Genomic DNA, 21257 nt, shown 5'->3' with positions numbered 1-21257 from the left:
AAATGATTTCCAGGATACAGGGTAGACCCTTACAAAACAAGCAGACACCTTCAGAAGCATGGAGTCCTAGCACCAATGACCTCCCTTCACCACACATTTATTTCCCCAGTGCCATTTTTACAGCATGATCTAGTGGCTGAATCAGGCCAAGAGTTAGGAAGCCGTCCTACCCTCAGCTCTCCCCAAGGTCTGCCTCACTCAATGGATGTGTCCTCTGACCTCTGGCTCCCTCTGTTTTCTGATTGATCTGTTATGCAACATCCTCTCGTGTCCATCCCAGAAATGCTTAGAATCAGTTAAGGACAGTCTCTGCGTTCTGTATTAAAGAACATCTACAGACTGCCTACACTTAGCCATTTCCATCTTATCTTCCTTCTCCCTCTCTACGTACCTTGCAATCTGACTTGCCTTAGTCCATTCTGTATTGCTATGATGAAATACCTGAGGCTGAATAATTTATAAAGAAAAAGGGGTTATTTTAACTCACAGCTCTGGAGTCAAAAATCAGGTGACTGCATCTGGTGAGGGTCTCATGTTGCATCATAAAATGGCAGATAACATCACACAGAGGGAACATGTGTGAGAACAAGATCAAAGCAAGGTTCCAGTTCCTATAATGACTTGCTTTTACAGTAACTAATTCAGTACCTCAAAACCAGTGCACTCCCAAGAGATGGGCATTAATCCATTCATGGGAGCAAATACCTCCATGACCAATTATCTACCCCAGGTTAAAGTTTCTACCATGTCAACACCACCACACTGGGGACCAAGCTTCTAGCGCATGAACCTTTGGTGGACAAACTAAATCCAGAACCTCACGTGACTCAAGAGGGACACTGCTCTTTCTCAACACACTCTGGGTTTCCTTTCTTGGTGAAGCTCTCCACCGGTTCTGGAAAGACTCAAATCCAACCCTTTGGGCCTCTGTCTCACTTTCCTTTTTTTAACATTCAGCTCCTGCCTCAGATCTGAGAACAACACCATCCCCACAGGAAGAGCATGGTGCTTCCCTTGAGGGGTTCTAGAACCTTCTGGTACTAACTTCCTCTCCTGCTTCCCACCCTTGCTGAGCTTAGGCTCCTTGAGGACAGGGCAGACAACAGCTTCAAACTCACATACCTCAGGCAACTTATGGAAGTCTTACACACCCTAGGCATTTTTAAAATATGTTTTTTAATATTTAGGGTTGAACTGGTTTGAACGATAAAGTAGGGTTTATGTGATTTAAGCTCTGGGTCCCCTGAAGCTAGTTTCACAGGATCACAGAATGCTAGAGAGAGGTTTTTAAAAACATCCCAAGGACACTCTTCATTGTGCAGATGAGGAAACTGAGCCCTGGCCAGGTCACTGATTTACTCAAGGACAGGAACCAGAAACAAAACCTAGGACTGATAATTCAGTTCCCTAGTCCTGCGGAGTGGTAAGGCTTTGCAAGAAAAAAAAAAAAAAGAATTCATGTCTACTGAAGAAGTTAAAATGAAACAAAAATAAGAAGCCGTGAAGAATGGCCTATGGCAGAGGTCAGTTTAAAGATGTGTGATCTAGGATGCACTTTAAGGTGCACCTCATTCTTTAGTTTGTTAGAAGATGGAAAATTAGAAAAGATTAAAAGGAAAGGGTGAAAGGGCCAGGTTAGGAGTTAAAATCATTCTTTTGTTCTTCCTTTTCTCCCCCTTTGTTTGGAAGCTGGGATGGCAGTGTTAGGTACCCTAGATGTAGATGCCCTTTCGTAAACCTCATAGTGTTGGCAGCTTGATTTCTATTCATCACCCACATTAAAGGCCAAAGCCGCATCTGTCCCTAGGATCAGTGTTGGGGAAGTTAAAAGTGAAAGCAGAGAGAACTTAGGCGTTGGTTTAAAGCTGAGACTTCTACTTCAGGAGGTGTAGACTAGAACAAGTAGGAGAATGAGAATGACATTTGCATGAGCGGAGGAAATACCGTTAGTTAGCAACCAGGCGTAGGGAATGATGGTCTCTTTGGTCCAAGGCAGGCTTGCTGGGTGGTTCTTTGTGGAATGCTTTCTGCTTTTCTAAAGACAATAATAACTCTTTTAATTTTCGTACTTGGGCTGGGGATTTAGTTCAGTGGTAGAGAGCTTGCCTAGCTTGCCCAAGGCTGTGGGTTCTGCGCCTACTACCTAAAAAAAAAAAAAAGAATTACAATCTTAAAGGGCATGGGATACCCAGGAGCTGTAGGTGATCCCCCACCTCCCAAACATTTAGCACACTGCCAGGACCTTGTAGTCTCTCCATGTATTGCTGAGAGATCCAACAATTTTCTCAATAGATATTCTAAAATTAGCATATTGATATCATACCTTAATATGCAATAGGACTGTCAGAATGTAGCCTCTCACAATACAAATCACCTCCATAAGCCCACATTCCCTCCTTTGTGCAGCCCAACTTGTTCCAATAGCTGATCATACTCCAAGCACGGAATATCACATGGAGCGTCAGAACTCCGGCCAAGCCTGGGTGGAGAGGGGTGGGCCCGAGACTGTCTCAGACATATTTAAAATTTTCATTTCTTCCATTAGCTGGTGTCTGAATGCTATTTAATATCAGTTAGTGCCAATTTGGTAACTGATGTATCTAATGTGTACCTAACATGAATCTCATTCTCTATCATAGGTGACATACGAGTTCAGAGGCAGTAAGAATAATCCTGTCCAGAGACTGCAGGGCAAACTGACCTGTTTTTATTGCTTGGTTATGGGTTCCCCTACCCGGAAGTGTTTGGGCTGCTTTGCCCTCAAGCAGAGAGTACAGAAGTGGGAGAGACTTTGTAAAGGATTTATTAAAAAAAAATAGGAGAAGCCTGATGATGTTCAAAGGTAAATAAATAGGAAACATCAGATTCCTTGATGGATGGGTGTTGCTCAAAGAACATTTTGTAGGGATATAATTTTAAACCTTTTAGATGGAAATTAACAAATATTGCCTGTTTTCCTTAGCTCATAAAAATGTCTTTATTAACCAGGATTCCCCAGAGAAACAACAGAATGCAGATAGATGATAGACAGATAGAGATAGACAGATAGATAAATAAATAGACAGATAGATGACACATAGATACATAGGTTTTAAGGAATTGGCTCAAGTGATTGTGGGGGCGGGCATGTCTGAACTGTACAGGGCAGTCTGGAAAACTTCACACCCAAGAAAGAGCTGACATTGCAGTTTGAGCTTGGAGGCTAAAATTCTTCTTCCTCAGAAGACCTCAGTTTTTGCTCTCAAGGTCTTCAACCTATTAATCAAGGACCCACCTATCCTCTGCTTTACTCAAAGTCTACTGATTCAGATGTTAATCTCATCTAAAAAGCACCTTCACAGCCACACATAGATTGGTGTTTGACCAAATAGCCTGGTATCATGGTCTAGCTACATCAACACATAAAATTATCATATGCACAATCTGAGGTTCTCTACAAAAATTAAAGCATTATTATCTTTCGTGTGATATTTTAGAGTTTCGTCAAAGCACGTCACAGCATTGTTTGGACCTTCAAGACATATGGCATGAGAACTTGCAACTGAAACCTCTTAGACACTGAAAAGAAGAGACCCATTTTCAAAAGCATAAGTCCTTTGCTTTGAATTTCTAGTACAACAATCATGACAGTTAGTGCAATGGTTAAATTTTATTTGCTTAATCCATCCTATGCCTGGGAAGTGTAAGACTCCTGCTTCTTTTCTGGATACACCTCATCATTGCTTGTATCACTGGGTCTACAGGGAAGTCTATTCTTTTAGAGGGGAGGAGGGAATGGGTTCCTGGAATTGAACTCAGGGGTACTCAACCCCTGAGCCACATCCCCAGTCCTTTTTTTTTTTTTTTTTTTTGTATTTTATTTAGAGACAGGGTCTCGCTGAGTTGCTTAGTGCCTCGTTGTTGCTAAGGCTGGCTTTGAACTCTTAATCCTCCTGCACCACTGGGATTATGGGGACTTCTATTCTAAACCACAAATTGAAACACCAACCCCATGGCTGATAGGGTGAGGGAGGGATGGGGAAAATTTGATCAATGGATACTAAATTGAAGTTAGGTAGGAATAAGGATCTCTGCTGTCTTATTGCACAGTAGGGTGACTACAGATACCAATTACAGAATGTCTCAAAAAGCTAGAAGAAAAGATATTGAATGTTTTCATCACAAAGAAATGATAGCTGGCTGAGGAAATACATAGGTTTAACCTGATTTAAACATGACATGATTGTGCATGCATTGAAACATCACAGGAAACTCCATTATTATGTTTTCATGTTTTTATGCATGTGTTAGATTTCTGTCACTGTAACAAATACTCAAGAAAAATCAACTTAAAAGGAGAGAATTTGTTGTTGCTTTTCACAGTTTCAGAGATGTCAGAGATGGCTGTGGGTTGCTTGGCCCAGTTGCTTTTAAGCCTAGGGAGAGGTAGGACATTATGGCAGAAGCACAAGGTGAAGAAAAGTTGCTTACCTCATGGTGCCCAGGAAGCAGAGAGATCGATTTTATAATAAACACCTCAAAACCCATTAAGCTATGAGTCCACCAATGGATCAACCCATTGATAAGGTCAGATCCCTCATGATTCAATCACCCCCCACCCAAAGCCCCACGACCAAACACTGATGCACCAGGAACAAGCCTTCAACTCATGAGCATTTGGGGGACATTCCAGATCCAAACCATAATAATATATTAGTTTAAGATAAAAATAAAATAGCAGACAAGAAACACCAGGAATAGCCCATCCGTGCCTCCCTGTAAACTAGTTGTGAAATCTGAGGACTCAAGATGACCAGAAATGGGAAGTGATTAGGCTCTTGAAAACAGGTGCCTTGTTTGCTCTCCACATTGGCATAATTATAAAAATAACCCCTTGACTTTTTGATTACCTGATATTCTCTAACCTCAGCAATCCTGCAGCCAGGTCTTCTTTCTGAAGGGACACCTGTCTCTCTACCAGTTTCCATATTGCTTATTAAGCTCAGCCAATCTGTCTAGACAAAAGTAAAGGAGTTCAGACAGCCCCAAATTCAGATGGTTCAATTGTATGATTTTTTTGACTTTATGATGGTGTGAGTGGGAGCCACACTTTGAATTCTGCACTTGGAACTCTGCCCAGGCTAGCAGCATGTGGACCAGTGCTCTCCAGAGATGCTGGGCAGCAGAAGGAGCCTCAGCTCCCAAGCAGTGCCGGGATCACAAGGGAGACACGGGACAGCGTGCTGAGCTGCTGAGCTGCTGAGCTAGGGTGCTCTGTGGACTGGAAGTATTAGATGCCTTTTTGACCTGGGATTTTTCAACTCATAATGGGCTCATCAGAACACAACCCCACGGTAACTCAAGGAGCATCTGGGTTTTACCATGTTAGACTAAAAATATTTGGTTGTGATGTGAAAATTGGAGTTCTCACATTTTTCACTTTGAATCATAAAAGCATGGAAATAAGAATAGAAGATTAAAAGAGAGAAAGATAGGTTAGAAGGTCTAACACCATGCAATGGGATAGAAGACCACCATCTCCGCTCTGCGTGAGCACAGTTACTGTGTGGCTGGGATGGAGCCATAAAGGGGCTCCAAGCTGAGAAGGTGGCGAATTCAATGTTCTATATCCACCAAATCCCAGTTACTTTTCCTTTTCTGGGTGCACATTTCCCAGCCTCCTGGCAGTCAGGGAAACCTAACTGGGTGCTACTCATGGGGCACTGGTGGAGGTCATATAATGCATTTTCAGGCCTGGCCAATGACCCACCCTACCCTGCTTGGCAGGACCACCCACCATCAGGTTCCCTTTCTTTACATCCTCTTAGACCACACAGTGGAGATGACAGTGTCATGAGAGAAGAAGACACTGGAGTCCTGAGACCAGCCTGATAGAGAGCCACTAATCAGCAGAGTAGAGCAGAGGGACTGAGGGGCAGGGAGGTGGGGAAGGAAAGGGGATGAACTGCAGAATGAAACCGACCGACGTATGCTAAATGCACAGAAGAATGCATCACAATGAATCCCACTTTTACGTATCAGTATAATGCACCAATTAAAAATAAGTAAATAAAAGGAAGACCAGTGGGGCAGAGGAAAGGGATCAGGGGAGGGGGAGGGGAAGGAAAGGGGAAGTCCTGGAGAATGAAATGGAGCAAATTATGCCATGTACATCTATGAATACGTCACAATGGACCCCACTGTTCTGGATAATTATAATGTACGATTTTTAAAAAGAATAAAAAGAGCCACTGAAGATAATCTTCTCACCAGCATGACAGAAGCAAGAAAAAACCCCATATCTCAGGAAGCCACTGAAATCTGTGTTTTATTTATTAGACAGCATTTCTATCCTGTCCCAACTGGGCCTCATAGGCATGTGCCACATAATGATGCTTTGGTCAATGACATAGTATATAACAGTGGTCCCATTAGGTTACAAATTTCTGTTCCCTGGGGACATCACAGCCACTGTAGTGTCACAGGGCAACACTCACCTCCAGTGTCTGTGGGGATGCTGGTGTAAACAAACCTACTGTACTGCCAAGTTGTAAAAGCAGGGCACACACAGTTATGTGTAGCACGTAACACAGTAATCAACAATGTGACTGGTTTGACTGCTCGGTTCTTACTGGTGTTTTAGAGTGCTTTCCTACTTACAAAAAATAAGCCTACTGTACCAGTCTGCTGTGTGAGGCCTGCAGTAGCCTCACAGGTCGCATGCTTATTGCATCTCTTGGTCGCCTCCAGAGCCCGTGTCACGTGATCCACCAAGACCATCCCGGTTTGTGAGCACGTACCCTGGGATGTTTGCACAGCATTGGAATTTCCCAAACAATGCATTTCTCAGAACCATGGCTTCATTGTTAAGTGAAGCAAGACAGTTCATCACCAAATTCTTGTTAGAAGACCACAGGAAACTACGTTTCTTTACAAAAGTGCCATATTAAAAAAAAAGAGAGAGAGAGGTTCATCACGTGGAACGCTATGCAGAAGCTTGGTGTTCCTCGCGTGTAGAAGCTTCCTGCACTCAGCTTGTTTCTTGTAGTGATAGCATAATATTTCATTCACTTTGGGCCTTGCCCTTCCCTCCCTCACTCCCTCTCCAACCTCCTCTCCCTCTCCCTACTTTTAGTTGTAGAAATACCACGTTGTTGGTGGTTCCTCCCGTGTACTCACCATTTCAGGACTCTTCACCTGCATGGACCATTCTGTCCCACCTGTCTTTAACTGGCCTGCCCATCAAGGTTCAACCGGAGAATAGAATCATTCAACAAGAATGATATCCAGTAAGGGATTTATTACACAATTTGACCCTGTGCAATTGTAGAAACTGGCTACACAGCTTGTGTGTGGCTGCTATCTCTGCATCTGGGGCCAGGCCTGCAGTCAGCAGGCTGGGCAGCTGGTAAGGAAAGATGAACATAAGTTTGGGAAAGAAGGACAAAGTAGAACTCATGTGGACACCCCGGGAGCCCGGGAGCCAGAGGGATGAATGGGGACGTGAGTTGGGTACTTATACCTCTAATGACAGGGACGGTGCAGGGAGGGGACGCTGGCAGCTTCCGTCACTGAGCTAAGCACACGTCTGGCCAGGAGTCAGAGGTGGAGGGAGTCCAGAAGGAGCTGGGGGAGCTGCAGAGCAGCCTCACCCCAACATGGGAAGTCAGCAGCGCTGCAGCAAGGAGCGTGAGCTACCAAGATGTCAGGTTCTACATTCACATAATGAGCATCAATTTGCTGCTTCCCTTCACCTTCCAGACCTCAAACAGATTTCTCTGGGGGGTCAATTGAACCCAGAACCATACAGCAGAGGGAATTCTGGGAAATGCAGTTCCAGCTTCCATTAAGCAGACAAGTCCAAGGTTAGCATTTGGTGCACGCCGTTTTCATAGCATTTAACATACAGTATTTAAATTGCTTATTTGTGTGCATAGTTCTTCCACTGGAATGTAATGAGGGGAGAGCCACCTCAAGTGCAGTGTCTGGCACATAGTAGGTCTTCAGTGTGAGCCTTCAAAGATTTACTACTTACAACTCCTCCTCAAATTAGGATCCTATTTAGAAACAAATGAAAGAGGGTACCAAAAGTTACTATTATCCTCTCTCAACTGAGGTGTACCCTGCAGCGTTTCTAACGCTGACCCAAGAGGGTCACAGCAGGGAACAATCACCCTAACTGCAGGGCTGAGGACTAGGGAGTTTGGAATAAAAACGATCCTTTGAAAGTTTCCTAGGCACCAGGCATGGTGTTAAATATTGCATGTGCCCACACTCCTCTTCCTTCTCACAAGAATCGGCCAGGAAGCATACGGAGGTGCTGAGCCATCTGCCTACAGCTGTTTCGAATCACAGCTGGACTCCAAAACCTCGGCTTATTCTGCTGCACTGCAACTTCTCCCCAGAGCCACTCTGGGGGCTGCAGGTGGCTGGAAAGGCCCTGTGACTCAGAGGGCATTTAAACTGGCCGAGAGGGAAGTGGCGCCATCCACTGGTGCTTATAAACAATCCTGCCTGAGCGGCCCCACCCTCCTCCCACGGAGGCTCCACCAGGGCAGGGCTGGGGCTGCTGGTCCAAACCCCTGTCCCGCTGCTCCACACCCGGGCCTTCTCCTCCCCGTAGCCTCTTCCTCCCTCCCACGTGTTGGATACAGCAGAGCCCTCTGGGGAGTCAGGGAGGGGGATCAGGCGCTGAGATCCCTAACCTCTCCGCCTGGCCTGATTTTCTACCCCAACTTTTCTGCGGGGACTTTCTATAGGACACTTAAGATTGATTGACTTAGCAAAGAAGCTCGATCCCTTGGGGAAGAGCAGGAGGGTACGAAGATGAGGTGGTCTTTGAACAAGGATGGGCATGAGTGTGAGTCCTTGTCACGCCACTTGGGCTGTGATCTAGGGCCAGCTGCTCACCCTCTCTGGGCCACTCATATCGATCATCTCCCAAAGGAAGACCACATCCAGTCCTTGGTTGGGTAAATAAAAAGGAGGCCAGGAAAATAGCACATGGACAATCCCCAGCACTAACAACAAGGGAGACACTGGCAGGATACAAGTTGACAGTTCCTGCAGTGTCCAATGGCACAGGACACTCGGGACAATGCGGCTAAAAGAAAACCGCTCCTTCTTTCTCAAAGTGTAAACAAGCAAACCCGAGCCTCTCTCCAGGATCCAGTGCAATTCCTGAGCTCATTTGAGCACCTACTATGTGTGGAACACTGTGGCTCCCCTGAAGGTGGGGAGGTGCCTAAAGAGATTTCGGTGGTTCTCGACTAGAAGGAGTTCTCAGAGGGAGCTTGTCTTAAGAGGAAGGCATTTGGATTGTGTCAACAAGGGGTTAACAGCAGCTTTCTCTGCCTTTATGCAGTGGCTGATCAACGGCAGTAAATTCTCCTCTGAACTGCACTTGACCCTGTGCACACAATCATGTTATTCATATTCTTATAAACAGCGGGTACGGTATGTATAATTTCCTAGATTTCTGGGAGGGGATGGATCATAACTAAACTCCAACTTTTCCTTTGGAGAAACAGTCCCATTTGTTTGTGGTTAGCTTCAAAGCAAAAACTAATTTTTTCCTTTTATGTGTCAGTAACTTGAGTGAAATTTGTCACTTGTTTTTATGAAAAATGCTTTGCTATTGCCTTCATTGCTTGAAAGAAAGAAAAAAAAAGAAAAAAAGAACCACCACCCACCCACAACAACTAACACTCCCTACGTGGTAGAAGGCACTTGAAACTCAGTGACAGAATGGTGGTGTCATTTCTAGTCATGGAAACTAACAGAGAGTCCCTCGGAACAACCCGAAACTCATCCGTCTGACAAGAATCTATTTTCATGTGCCTACTAGGGGGACAAGACCACTGGTGACATCTTGTTCCAATTTAAGCAAGGTTGAGCTCCTTCAAATCATAACCGGCCCAGAAATTACCTCCTACCAAAAAACCACAAGGGTTAGTCTCTGTAAGAATGAGTCCCAGAAAACTTGGAAGGCGCAAGGCCAAGCAGATTTCTGAGGCAATCCCGTCAAGAACAGCGTTTTCATTTTCTTTAGTTGGGGGGATGTCTTGTTTGTCCTGGGCTGCAGTTTTCAGGGTGGTTGGGGATGATGAAAAACAGCTTTATTTTGCCTAAAAAAGAACTAACTCCTCCTTCATCACTTTACCTTGAGCCAGAGCTATTTAGAAAATGCTCAGCCTATTTTTACCTTCCTATACACGCACTCAGAGAGACGGATTCGTTAGCAAATTTCCAGAAGGCTTGAGCTGACACATACCCTTAGGAGTGACTCAGGAAACAGGACGTCTCTCTAGGAGCACAGTTTTCCAGGGGGCAGCTTCTTCGGGGACGGGGGGGACAGTTTCTAGCCTTAGTTCACCTGTAGGATGGGGAAGGCCGTGAAACTTTGGGGAAGTTCATTGATTGTCTCCAACTCTGAACGTGAGGGTACGTGCAGTGACTTTGAACCCTCTGTGTGACCTCTTTCAGTGCAAGGGATCAATGAGCAAGGGCAGAATTAGGAGTGGTCCTGAGATGATTCCAATATGTCGGGTACACCCAGGATGGATGAGGAACATTCGGTTCACATTTAGGATCCAGGAGAGTAATGTGTGTGTCACTGTGGGGAATGACATAAGGGGCAGAGGAGGGAGGGGCGCTCAAGGCAGTGGTCAGTGGTGGTCACTTCCACCAGGGCTACCTGCTGTGGCTCTTACAGTGGCCATGGGGCTGTTGGTTGTAGGGAAACACAAGGCTCCACAGTTCCTCTGAGGTGGTCACTGGTGCTTTGGGCTGCATTGTGTCACCCCTGAGGTACTGACCACCAGTACCTGAGAATATGACCACCTTTGGAGATAGGACCTTACAGAGGGGAGGCAATTAAGTTAAAATGAGACCACTAGGGGCCCTAATCCAATCTGACTGGTGTCCTCATAAAAAAAGAGTAGATGACACAGGCACACGTGTCCTTATTCCCGGAGGACAAATGAGACCACTGGGGGCCCTAATCCAATCTGACTGGTGTCCTCAGAGATGACACAGGCACATACACGGGAAGACCCCAGGAGGACATGGGGAGAAGACAACCATCTACAAGCCCACGAGACAGGCCTCGGGAGAAGCCAGCCCTGCCCAAGCCTTGATCTCAGACGTCCAACATTCAGAACTGAGGACATAAATTCCTGTCATTTAAGTGCCCCCATCTGTGGCCCTAGCAGATGAACATGGACAGCTACTAGGACTTGCTGCCCAACTTGGGTTATTTTCAAAACGTCCCTCCCGTGGGCAAATCAAGAAAAGCCTTTGGGGTTTTAAAATTAGGAAAAGTGGATGGCCTTTGGAAAGCTTTTATGACCTCAGTCACTAATTTATTTCTATTTTTCTCACCCCTCTCCTGGTCAAATTCTGGGCCTCTGCCACTTTGACTTCCTCTCAGGCCCTTTTGAGCCCCTGATCACCTGGTTTCATCTTCTCAGCACAACTCTGAACATGCCCATGGGTCACCAACAGTCCCTGTGAGCCACTTGTCAATGCTTTCTCAATGTCCTTCCTCTAAGTGGCATTCGATAGTCAGTACCCCAATTCTCCCCGCTTTTTTTTTTAAGCAGAGGAAATATTTGCTTTCTGTGAAAATTTTGCATGGAGATAAAAACAGAGACCAGCCTTTATTTCCAAACCTCAGCCTCCTGAAATCAATGGCTTTCAAACAGTGCCCCTCCTCCAGGGGATTTTTGGTAACGTCTGAAGACATCTTGGCTATTTGTCTCTGGAGTGAGGTGGGGCCTGCTACTGCATCTCTGTGTAAAGACCAGAGAAGCTGCTAACCACCTACACCACACAGGGCAGCCCCTGCCACAAAGAATCATCAACCCCAATGTCAATCATGCCGTGGTTGAGAATCCCTGACTCAGGGGTAGCATCAAAATATGGCACACTGATAAATTCTGATGTTTCCCTTCTCTGTTTTTTGCTGATGGCACGTTCGTTCATTCAAAAAAAAAAAATTATTGAGCACTTACTATGTACAGGCACTATGCTAGGCATTGGGAACACAGTGGTAATTTTTTTTTTTTTAAATACACAGTTCCCGTCTTGGAGGTGACAACTCAGTGGAGAAGACTGACAATTTCATACTCAAATAAATATGTAAAAACATGCTACGTAAAGACATGAAGGAAAAGGGGAGAATTTCATGACAAAATAACCAAAAAGTCTTAAAGGAGGCTGGAGGAGTCAGGGTAGGCCCTGCTAGAGATGCAGCTTGAGGGATGAACAGGTGTGATGCGGGCACAGGGGGAGAAACAGCATGCAGAAGGCCCCGGATCAGGAGCTTGAAGAAAAAGGCCGCTGTGGATGGATCCTGAGGAACAAGGATCCCCAGGAAATGGGGGCAGACCTGCTTGAGGTCTTGAATTTTAACCTAAGAAAAAAGGAAACCTTCCAGGAGCCCTGGTGCACACCTTGATCCCAGCGGCTCAGGAGACTGAGGCAGTAGGATCGCAAGTTCAAAGCCAGCCTCAGCAAAAGCAAGGTGCTAAGCTAAGCAACTCAGTGAGACCCTGTCTCTAAATAAAATACAAAATAGGGCTGGGGATGTGGCTCAGTGGTCGAGTGCCCCTGAGTTCAATCCCTGGTACCCTCCCCCCCGCAAAAGGAATCCTATGTAACCATTAGGAATGAACAGGACTCTCATAAAAGCTTTTTTTTTTTTTTAATCTTCTGCTAACCATTCTATGATTTTAGTTTTCTCCTGTTCCCTTGGATGAAATCTAGGACTGGCTCCATGAGTTTACTGATCATTCCCACATAATAAAATGTCCTAACATCAACTCACAGAATAGACCCATTTTAGTATTGAGAGGCCCAATGCCACATAAAACTCTGAACTTCATTGAAGCTAACACTTTCCTCCCCAGCCTGGTTTGTTGCGGCCTGGCCCCTTACACTATCCAAGGGCTTACTCACTGTGTCCCCACTCTGTCTCCACTGATGTCTTGCTGGTAATCAGATTGCAAGTTGGTCCAGAATCATCTTGGGTTTGACAGATGTGTGATCTCTCCCTTTCTTATAGAATGCGATTGAGGGCTCTTCAGACAGCTCACCTCATTCCTTCTCATTTCTGAACACCCCAAGCGCATGTTCTTCTCCCCTGGTCCCTTATACCTCCTTCTCCAGCCCTAAATATACCTCCAACTTCTACCAGACTTCCTCATTCTTCCAGGTGGCCTTTTTATACAGTGTATCAGTTAGCTCAGGCTGCTATAACAAATGTCACACTGAGTGACTTAGCAGAAATTTCTCCCCTTACAGTTCTGGAACCTGGAAGTTTGAGATCAAGGGTTGGTTTCTTCTGAGGCCTCTTTCCTTGTGCCATGGACTGAATTTTGCTGCTCATCCAACCCTTGCCCCCGATCCCCACAAATTCATAGTCAATGTCCCAAACCCCAGTGTAACTATATTTGGAAATAGGGCCTCTGAGGAGGTAATTAAGGTTGAATAAGGTCATAAAGGTGGGGCCCTAATCCAATAGGATTGGTGTCCTTATAAGAAGAGGGAGAGACATCAGAGTATTCTCTCTCTCTCTCTCTCTCTCTCTCTCCCTCTCTCTCTCTCTCTCTCTCTCTCTTTCTGTCGTCACATGAGCAGAAAAGAAAGGCCATGTGAGGACACAACTAGAAGGTGGTTGTCTACAGGCCAGGAAGACAGGCCTCAGAAGAAACCAACTCTTCTGGAGCCTCAATCTTGGACTTCCAGCCTCCATAACTGTGAGATAATAAATGTCTGTTGGTAAAAACCTCCCAGTCTGTGGTATTTTGTCATGGCAGCCCAAGCATACTAATACATTCTGGTTTAGAGATGCTGTCTTTTCCCCATGTCTTCACATGGCCTTCCCTCTGCGTATGCACACCTCCATGTCCTATTGCCTCTTCTTGTAGGACACCGATTCTTTTGGATTAGGGCCCACCCTAATGACTTCATTTTAACTTAATCACCTCTCTTAAAATCCAGTCCGAAAATATGGGCACTCTCTGGGGTATTAGGGTTTAGGGATTCAACAAATGAATTTGGAGAGACCCAGTTCATCCCATATGAGGCAGTATTTAGGAACCATGTAGGCATGATTGCAAGGCAAGACACACAAATGCTCTTGTGGATCTCTTTTTCCATGAGAGTTCAGGCCATGGTCTCACATGCTGGGGATGACCTGGACTTTCATGGAAAAAGCGTTCCACCCTCACCCTGACTTGGTAAAACTCTGACATTTCCTCCCAGTTCCAGCCATCCTATGGGACCACTGAGGACAGAATCAGTTTGGCATCGCCTTCCCAATCCCAACTCCCTCCTTTGTGGATGTTGAAGCCAAGAGCATCCTTAGATGGCTTCCCCCATGCTAATCTCCATCTCAGAAGCTGCCTCACAAGGAATCCAACTTGGGACAAGCCAAGCCAAGGCCTCATCTTCTCCTACACCTAATACCAATGTTATATTCATAATTCCCCTCTAAAAGCTTTCTCCCAAGAAACCCCAGGAATCTGTGCACCACCAAAACCGGAAAAGGAGAGACCTGGGCTCCCAGAAGCAGAAATCCAGCCAAGGAAAGACCTAAAAGGAAGCCCCACCCCAGTGATATCTGTGAGGTGGACCTAGGCATGACAGGATCATTCTGAAGCTGGAGGAGAGAAATTATCTGGGAGGGATATCTCCAGCAGAGAGGAGATGGAAGCAGGAATCACCTGATGTGCCTGAGCATTCTGAGAACACTCTGGATTTTCCCAGCTTCAGTGGTGAATCTGAAGCCATAAGCCACCTAGGAAATTAAGGAGATGAACCAATGAGCAGAGGAGACAATAATGAGCATCTGAGAAACCAAATATCACACAAGAAACGAAGCAGAGTCTGAGTTCACTACTTGGCTGGGCTGTGAACAGGTAGCACCTGGTTCTCAGAGTGCAAATGCTAAATATTGATTTAACGAAAATATGAAGCTATTGGGAAGACACCAAGAGGAGCAAATCTGTATGTGTGGAGAGGAACAAGCAAAATCCTACTTTCTGTAATTGAAGGCCAATGAATCATAGCTAAAACTGAAAAATAAAAGCGAAAATAGGACAAATTGGCTCTTCTGACATATGGAAATAAATAAGAAAGAATGAGGGGTGTTGTCACAAATGTAGTGAGAGGAAATACAGGTCAGGACGGAGTGGGCAGGGAGCTGCTCTTTTTGTTGTGAATTATGTAGAACTATTTGACTTTTTAAAACTACATGCATGGGGCTGCAGTTTTGGCTGAGTGGTAGTGTGCTTGTCTGGCATGTGTGAGGCACTGGGTTCAGTCCTCAGCACCACATAAAAATAAGTAAATAAAATAAAGGTATTATGTCCATCTACATCTAAAATAATTTTTTAAAAAACCCTACATGCATCTGATGTGTGAGAGGTAAAAGTTTACCCCTCACCCATCAGATAGAGCACTAATCTCAAGGGTATATAGAACTCAAAAAGCTAAGCACCAAAAAACCAAATAACTCAATCAATAAAAGGCCAAGGACCTGAACAGACACTTCTCAGAAGAGGACATACAATCAATCAACAAATATATGAAAAAATGTTCATCATCTCTAGCAATTAGAGAAATGCAAATCAAAACTACTCTATCGTCTCACTCCAGTCAGAATGGCAGCTATTATGAAGAAAAACAACCATAAGTGTTGGCGAGGATGTGGGGGAAAAGGCACACTCATACACTGATGATAGGACTGAAAATTGGTACAGCCAATATGGAAAATAGTATGGAGTTTCCTTAGAAATCTGGGAATGGAACAACCATTTAACCCAGCTATCCCTCTCCTCAGTCTATACCCAAAGGACTTAAAGACAGCATACTACAGGGACACAGCCATATCAATATTTATAGCAGCACAATTCACAATAGCTAAACCGTGGAGCCAACCTAGATGCCCTTCAATAGATGAATGGATAAAGAAAATGTGGCATATATACACAATGGAATATTACTCGGCATTAAAAGAGAATAAAATCACAGTATCTGCAGGTAAATGGATGGCGTTGGAGAAGATAATGCTAAGTGAAGTTAGCCTATCCCCCAAAAAGCAAATGCTGAATGTTTTCTCTGATATAAGGAGGTGGATTCATAGTGAGGTAGGGAGGGGGAGCATGGGAGGAATAGATGAACTCTAGGTAGGGCAGAGGAATGGGAGGGAAAAGGAAGGGGCAGGGGTTTAGCAAGGATGGTGGAATGTGATAGACATCATTATCCAAAGTACATGTGTGAAGACACGAATTGGTGTCAATTTACTTTATATGTAGCCAGAGATATGAGAAAATGTGCTATATGTGTATAATAAGAATTGTAATGCATTACACTGTCATTCATTTTTTCAAAAAATCAATTTAAAAAAAACCCTACATGCTATGTGACTTTAAGATAGTGAACACTAATTTCTAAAAGTACAAGAGCTTCATAAATGATTGATTTGTCTAAAGCAGTTCCTAATTACAAAAATTAGTTCTACTTAGGATTTTTTTGACTTTATAAATGGTGCAAAAGGAACATGTGTTCAGTAGCAACCATATTTGATTTTTTTTTTCATTTTGATATTTTTCCTGGGCTAGTGACATGCCATACAATCCCTTTGTGATGATAGGCAGATGCGGTGACCACGGTTACCAGTCAGCCCTGTCATCACAAGGGATAACCCCCGTCACTCTTCAGTATGCTGGGTTGCTCAGCTGTGATAGCCCATGGGCTACAGCAGACAGTGCATTTTCAACAATGAAATTTTTAACTTATGGGTCCACTGTGATGGAACCCCATAGCAAATTGAGGAGCATCTGTATAAACCAATAGATTCTTTCATTGTCAATAAAAATTGCCCAGGAATAAGGAATGAATCCTAGGTAAACTCAGCTCTTCTCCTGCTGATGTAGCCACAATCCACCACCTACCCAGCTGAGAATTAGGAAGCAAGCCACATCCAGGACCCTGAGTCCCCACAGGAGCTAGCAAAGGCACTAAAGCTGGCATGTCAATTATCTACTTAGAAGAGTTTCAAGTCCAGCCCTTTCATTCAGAAACTATTTTCTTTTTAAAAACAAATTATCATGGACATGTTCAAACTTTCACAGAGGGAGGAGATAACCTCCATTTAATAGTTTCTCAATTTTAACAATCACCATATTTTAACTATTTGTTTTATTTACCTTCCTACCCTTACCCTGTCTCATTTATTTTGTTTGGAAAATTTTGGAGTCACCCCCAGGCATTATGATACCTTACCTATATGTAACTTAGTATGTATCCCCCACTGATAGTCTTTTTCCTTTTTTTTTTTTTTTTGGTACCAGGGGTTGAACTCAGAGACACTCGACCCCTGAGCCACATCCCCAGCCCTATTTTGTATTTTATTTAGAGACAGGGTCTTACTGAGTTGCTTAGTACCTCACTAAGTTGCTGAGGCTGGCTTTGAATTCACAATCCTCCTCCCTGGGCCTCCCTATCTTTTTATCCCATTCCATAAAAAAATAACAATAATCTTTAATATCATCAAGTACCCTATTATTAAAATTTGCTGATTGTCTCAAAGGGGTGATTTTTGCAGCTTCTTCTGTTTGAATCAGGATTCGAATAAGGTCCACACATTGGATTTCATTGTTATGCCTCTTAGTTTTCTTGTATTCTCTGACAGCCTCTCTGTTGAGGGAGCTAGGTCATTTACCCTTGTAAGATGTCCCACATTCTGGACCTGGCTAATTGCCTCCTCGTGCCATGTAACTTGTCCTCTGGCTCTTGTGTTTCCTGTAGATTAGTCATCAGGTCTGGATGTTTGAGTAGGTCAAGATCAGTCTTTAGGTCAGAATCTTTGCTAGGTAATGCTATGTACTTTCTGTTGTCCTGAAGCACGTGCGGTTCATAATTCTGGTCGTCCCATTGTGAGTATTGCTGAGACTGGACCAAAGGCTGGTGTCACATCAACCTAACCTCTCCAGATTGTTCTCCAACCAACTTTTCACCTAAAGACTTCAACATTCATGATACAACCACCAGCAGTTCCCCCATACCTCTGGCTCCAGAGTCATGGGACATGGTAGGTGACATGTGTCTATCTGGATTCAGAATGGCTATGGAAGAGTGACTGTCACATGCTTCCCTGTCTTCCTTCTCTGGGATAGGAGTGACTGCCGCAGTCTCTACACTGTACGTTGTGTACGTGAAGGGAGACAACTTGTCTTCTTAGTTCAGAGGCCTCCGATCAATAGGAGCTGCACTTAAGGACCTGATTCAGATAACAAAATTCTAGACTTCAAGCTGATATCAAAATGGAGACAACCAGAGGAGTCGTAATTGTATTTTGCATGTGGAAGGTATGTGCCTCACTGTGGCCAGAGGACAGGTGGTAGTAGATTTTTCCCAAGGAGAGCCATTCCTCCCATTGAGAGCTGGACTTGATTTCTTCTCCCCCTGAATCTGGATCAAGTTGGGAAACTTATAGGTTTAGCCATTAAGAGGCCTGACAGCATGCAGAGTATCTGCCACTTCCTCATGAAAGCCAGTCACCATATAAAACAGTTTGGGATAGACCATTGAAAGTTAAGAGGCCACCTGGAAAAGAGCCAAGACTTCCTGTTGACAGCTGGCCCCGAGGCCCTGTAGAAGAACGGGGCCATCTTGGACATCTCAGCCCCGATTAAATTCCCAGAAGAATGTAGCTGCTTGAGTGACCCCAGCCGACCACATACGATGGTGGCTTGGCATACAGCCATAGCCAAGAATGGTCTAGTGCTGATTGTCCCTAGACTCATTAGGGGTTGCAAAACGTGATTTTAAAATTTCTTCTTCAAGTATTAACTAAAAGTCTGCTTTAAAAACAAGAAGAACTGTCCCCAACAGCTAAGTACCCTGATAAGGTAAATAGAAGAAAGGGAGAGAAAATAGTTGATGTTTCCCTTTATTTATGAATTTGCATAAAATGAATCAGTGCCCTGATAATTCCAATTCAACATTGAGGTTTGGGTGTTTTGGGTTTTATTGTTTTGTTTTGCTTTTTTGTCATTATAAAACATGGAACATTCATCTATTTAATGTATTTAAATCCATTGCATTTATCATCCTTGTTGATACTCCAGTTGTCCCCACGTTGGTCATTGGGACTCTTCTCCAGTTGGCATTTGTACCCCATTAGTCTTTGATGGTGTCCTTGCTCTCTTGCATGATACCCTAAGTTCACTGTAGAACCTAGTTATTCTTAATTTATATTCAATTCCAACAAACTTAGAAATTAAGTTTTCTAACCCCAGATTGCTTAGAAAGTGGGTTACTACAGATATACACTCACAACTATGAGAAAAATAGCTAATAGCCTATGAATAGAAGAGAGAACTGGGGAAAAAAATCTTGGAAGGTAGACATAAGAACTCAAAATTTTAGCCATTTGGACCAGCTTCAAATCTGTATTCTCCAAAAAGAACTCTTCAGTGTTCCCATTTGGAATCTATCTCCTCTTCTAACCTTTCTTTATATTTTATTTATGCAGGTTAAATATCTGAAATGTTTGTGGTTGGAAGTGTTTCAGACTTTAGATTTTTTTTTTAATTTTTGAAATATTTACACTTACGTTCTTGAGGATGTGATCTAAGTCTAAATATGAAATTCATTTGTTTCATACACACCTTATACATGTAGCCTGAAGGTGATTTTATATATTATTTTTAGTGCACCTGAATTTTTACTGTGACCCATTATATGAGGTCAGCTGTGGAATTTTCCACCTGTGGCGTCATGTTGACACTCAAATCTTTTCAGATTTGGAAGTGTTTCAGATTTTAGATTTGGGGATTAAGGATGCTCAAAATGTACATCCATTATTATATTTGTCAGTTTGTTATTATTGTGCTATTATGGTTTGGGTCTGTTTGCCTGGATCAGCGCTCCAGAAGCCCATTACAGTCACCTAAGGAGTTGTTGGTTGGTTGGTTGGTTGGTTGATTGGTTCATTAGTTTTAAGAGATATTTAGGTTGGGAGTGTAGCTCAGTGGTAGAGTGTTTGCCTGGTACACAGGAGAACCTAGGTTTGATCCTCAGCATGGCTAAAAACAAAAAGTGATACCTGGGTTCCAGTCCCAGAGATTTATATTCAACCTGTCCAGAATGAGGCCTAGGCATCTACCTATTTTTAAAACTTGCCAGACATTTTGATCATTTGCCAGAGTAGAGAATCGCTAATCTAGCCCGTGATACTGGGAAAGTAAAAACTTAGTAAGTAGTTCTGGTAATGCTGACGCACGGTTATCCAGAACTGCCATTTAATAAATGTCTGCTGAACTGCAGCGCCTAGAAATTCTGAATCAAAAGTGATTAACTGGGGGCTGAAGTTGTGGATCAGCAGTAGAGCACTTGCCTAGCATGTGGGCCCTGGTTTCGATCCTCAGCACCACATAAAAATAAATAAACAGAATTTTTAAAAAAGTGATTAATCTGGGCTAGAAATGTAGCTCCGTAACAGAGTGCTTGCCTAGCATGTGTGAGTCCGTGAGTTCAATTCCTCTGCATCTCAAAAAAAAAAAAAAAAAAGACTAATTATACTCAAGGTAACAAAGTGTTCCACCCTAACACCACAAAAAACTGCACCCCAAAATTAATCTAGGAAACTTGACCCTACAGAACAATATATTCCCAAAGGTGTTCATATAACTCAAGTTTTCATTTATTTGGGGAAAAAATATGATAATATAATGTAATATAAAAAGTATAATAATATGCAGTTAGAAGAAAACGTGGGAATGATTCCACTGAAATCCACACATCGACAATACTAATGTGGCGTGTCTAGTAATACAGCTTGAAGATAAAGCTAATATGATGGATTTGTCAGATTCTGTGAGGCGGTGACCAGCAACCTGACAAGAACCATGTACAGGAGGGAAAGTTTATTTGGGCTCACAGATGAAGAGTGTTTGTGGTCAGCTCACCCCAGAGCTGTGGGCCCAAGGTAAGCAGATCATCATGGCGGAAAGGCAGGCAAAGGAAAGCATCTCAGAACATGGCAACAGGAGTGGGGTGGGGGTTGTTCTGCTATTCAGGTAAAAAATGTAAACCCCAAAGGTACACCCCCAGTGACCTACTTCTTCCCGCCTCACCCCACCTGCCTACTGTTACTGCTCCGTTCATCCATATCAGTGGATTAATCCACCAATCAGATTAAGGCTCTCATAACCTAATTACTTCACCTCTGAACATTCTTGCATTTTCTCACATGTGAGCTTTTG

Source organism: Marmota monax, unplaced genomic scaffold (genome assembly GCF_021218885.2).
Source record: "Marmota monax isolate L192 unplaced genomic scaffold, Marmota_monax_Labrador192_F-V1.1 WCK01_AAM20220418_F8-fsc00029, whole genome shotgun sequence".
In the NCBI taxonomy this organism is placed as follows: Eukaryota; Metazoa; Chordata; class Mammalia; order Rodentia; family Sciuridae; genus Marmota; species Marmota monax.
This window is presented reverse-complemented; position numbering follows the sequence as displayed.